This window comes from Gymnogyps californianus, unplaced genomic scaffold (assembly GCF_018139145.2).
Source record: "Gymnogyps californianus isolate 813 unplaced genomic scaffold, ASM1813914v2 HiC_scaffold_494, whole genome shotgun sequence".
In the NCBI taxonomy this organism is placed as follows: Eukaryota; Metazoa; Chordata; class Aves; order Accipitriformes; family Cathartidae; genus Gymnogyps; species Gymnogyps californianus.
In genome coordinates, this window is record NW_026114394.1 from 1 (window position 1) to 3266 (window position 3266).

Genomic DNA, 3266 nt, shown 5'->3' on the forward strand with positions numbered 1-3266 from the left:
AAGAAAACAGGAATTTGGAGAGGGATTCAGGTCATTGATTTTAGTCATTCAATGGTCATTCTTGACTCATTGAAACGAAAAGGTTTCGTAAGAAAGAGTCGACTTCAAGACACTTTCTATTTACAAATAGTAATCAGAATTTGAAATTGCTGAAGAATCTTGCTCAGACATTCTCAAGCGGAATACTTTTTTCCTTTAAAGGTGTTGTTATAGGTACCGTGAAGTGGGTCTGAAACAAAACCATAGAAAGGCTAACATTGCAGTGAAGTGTTCAGAATTAGTTTCCTCGTTTACGCTGGGGTAAGTCTACTTCACCGTATTTTCAGCTGACAAGTATTTCTTCATGTTTTAACTTCTAATGGTGATTTTGGATGGGAACGCTTTTGGATGCGAAAAAACTGTTCTTGCCAGAAAAGCTGTTTTTTGTCCTACTTCCATCATGCTCGTTCTATTTCTCCTGACTGGTCTTACTAGTGTCAACCCTGTTGTTTGAAATAAGATTACCTCACTGTACCTGGAGCTTCCATTTTGATACAAAAAATTATTTTCCTGAACTTTTATATCATTTTGCACTTTGACAATACTCCAAGCATAAACTTCCCTTCCAGTATGAGGAATGGAAAACTGCCCAAGGAGTATTACTCCTCTTGCGTCATGTTAGCGATATCTGCAGATAGCTGAGTTTATTTACTAGGTTCCTATGTATAAAAGACTGCATTCAATGGCTTTGTACAGGTGGATTCAGAGGAACTTGTAATTACCAGTTTCCTCAGCAGTGAGACGCGAGGAAATCCTAACAGCGTTGGAGTAAAGGACGAAATTATTGCAGACCGCAACTCCTTTACCAGGTATTCTCTCTCAGCATCCGATCGCTCACGCTACATGCAATTAAACTACCACCTACGACACAGCGCTACAGGGACAAAAAAAATCCCGAGCCAAAACCCGACGACCTTACTAACTGCCAGTGATTCAAATTTGCTGTACATTTATGACACACATGTTCTGCCTCACATACTTGATTTTGCCACCCATTTTCGTGGGCTCTACGTGGTACGGTGGAAGAACGTTCTGTCCTTAATAAACTGATCTCTCTTCTGTTTTCACAGTGGTTTCTCAAGGACGAGGGAAGGGCATGTTCATCACACCACGGGCCTTGTGCTTCCCTCTGCTGTGCGACCAAGAGAAAAGCACGGGCGTGCAGAAACCGTTTCCCGAGATCCCGATCGTCTGAAACGGTACTGTGGGCCTCTCTGGAGTGTACGGCCCTAGCATCAACACTGTTTATAAGACAAATCTTATAAAAAGGTCCATTTTAGACGGATGAGACATTTTGTACTGAAAAAAAAAAATTTTTGACTTTGTACAATTAAATAGTACTCACAGCTTGGTATTTTTTGGAATATTTTGCCGTTGCCAGGACTTTTCTGCCTCTCCCGCTCCCCTCCTACCTGAAATGCAATGCTTATGGAATGCATAATTTTGCATTTTATCCTGGAAAAGTCTTTGCTCACCGTTTTTTCCAGCAAGCTTTGATGTTTATCTGGGAAATCCGAGCTGCGGGATGGAGCAGGGTGGTTCCCGTTCTCGTTTTTTCCACCGTGCAGCTGATGGTGACTGAGGCAGCGATGGTTTGGCAAAGGCGCCCGCCGTGAGCTGGAGGTATCTTGGGAAGGAATTAAGAGTATGGAAACAGTGACGCCCTGCAGCCTGGCAATAGGGGGTGATTTATGGCACCGCCTGGTGATGCCGGTGCTTTCTGAGTCTGTGTCCCTGTTGTGACTGCTGCTCCAGAGGAGACACTGCTTGTGGCCAAGATGGGAGAAACTGCAGAAGTGTCCTCAGGAGCAGGGTGTTTGAGATTCCCTGTTTGGTCTGTAATTCTGGGTGACTCCTCCAGCCTCAGAGATCTGCTGCTTACTACTCGGCTGCTGTCTGCTGCTAAATTTACTACTACTACCTCGCCATCCAGCCTCTTCTATGCAAATGACAGGGTCAGGAGGTTGTCCTGTCCCACTGTGATGGGAGGGTGGTGGTGCAAGCGACAGCCCTGTGTGTGGCACGCAGTGGGGAAAGGGCAGGAGGTCGTTGTGAAAATATATCCCTAAGTCATGTCTTGGGGAGGCAGTATCTAGCCATCACCTCTTCCCTCCCTGCCGTGGTCGCAGGTTTTCCTTGCTCAGCTTAAGCAACAGCCGGTCCCAAGGACAGAGGAGGGCACCTGGGGCACTTCACACCAGGAGGCTTCCCACAACCCCGATCCGTATTTGGAACGGTGCCTGGAGACATTCCCAAAGCGACAGAGTTGGGTTTAACTGCACGCAAACGTCTCCTTGTCCAGCATTTCTCGTGAGCACGACCAGCACCCCCAGCGTGATAACTGTGATGAGGCCCGTGTGCGTTTGTGTCGACTGCTGAACTGCTCCTTGGGACAGAGAGGTTGAAGCCGCAGCATCCATCCGTTCCTCAGCCGGCAAAGCAGAATCAAGAGAGCTGTGGAAGAACCTCTGACCCTCGGGTCTTGCCTATGCTGAAACCAATCGTTCCTGCATTCCCCAAAACACAGCAAGGAGTTGTTTCCCACGCAGTTCAGGGCACCGAGGGAGGGTGAGGATGGGTTCGTGTGTAAATAGAGGACGACGTTGAGAAAGTCCTTCCTCTGTCAGAACCAATCCCTTCCTTTTGATTTCAGGTCACCCCTCTCCGGAACCCAAGTGTCTCAGAGACACAGGCAGAAAGCTGACAAAGCATTTCCCAGGGGGTAAACACCAGTTCACCTCGGGAACTGCTTCTCTGCACCGTGCTGGGATGAGATCTATTAACAGGCACATTCTGTATGCGTGTCTATGTTCTCACAGCTCCTGTGAAAGTAGCTGGGCTCCTCTGAATGCCAAGACACAGCCCAAGGAGGAAGGAATCTGTGTTATAAAGCTGTGTTCAAAATGCGGTTTTGTGGGAGAGAAGCAATCAGACATCTACCAAGGAGCACGCTGCCGTGAGTCCTACTGCCATGTGACATGCCAGCTGCTGAAACCAGCAGTAGAAAGATGAGCTCTCTGCACCCTCTTGTGAAAGTTCTCCGCAATTACACCGTCACAAATCCACAGGACATCTGCGGCAGGGACCATGGCTGTCACACTTGCTCCTCCCATACACTAGCACGCCAGATGCGAGCGCTGAAGAACTGGTGCCGTCAGCAGCTGTTGAACACGAGAAGCATTAGAAACAGGGGAACTCATGGGATTATTCAGCCGCTTCCTTGGCCG

General features: G+C 47.8%; 1 long non-coding RNA gene across 1 annotated transcript; it reads left to right on the forward strand.

Moving 5' to 3' along the window:
• The first annotated feature begins 7 nt into the window (after positions 1-7).
• LOC127028943 (uncharacterized) lies at positions 8-1393 on the forward strand. The gene is made up of 3 exons (XR_007768102.1): positions 8-300; positions 736-848; positions 1110-1393. It is a non-coding gene; the product is annotated as an uncharacterized LOC127028943 (long non-coding RNA).
• Positions 1394-3266: the final 1873 nt, after the last annotated feature.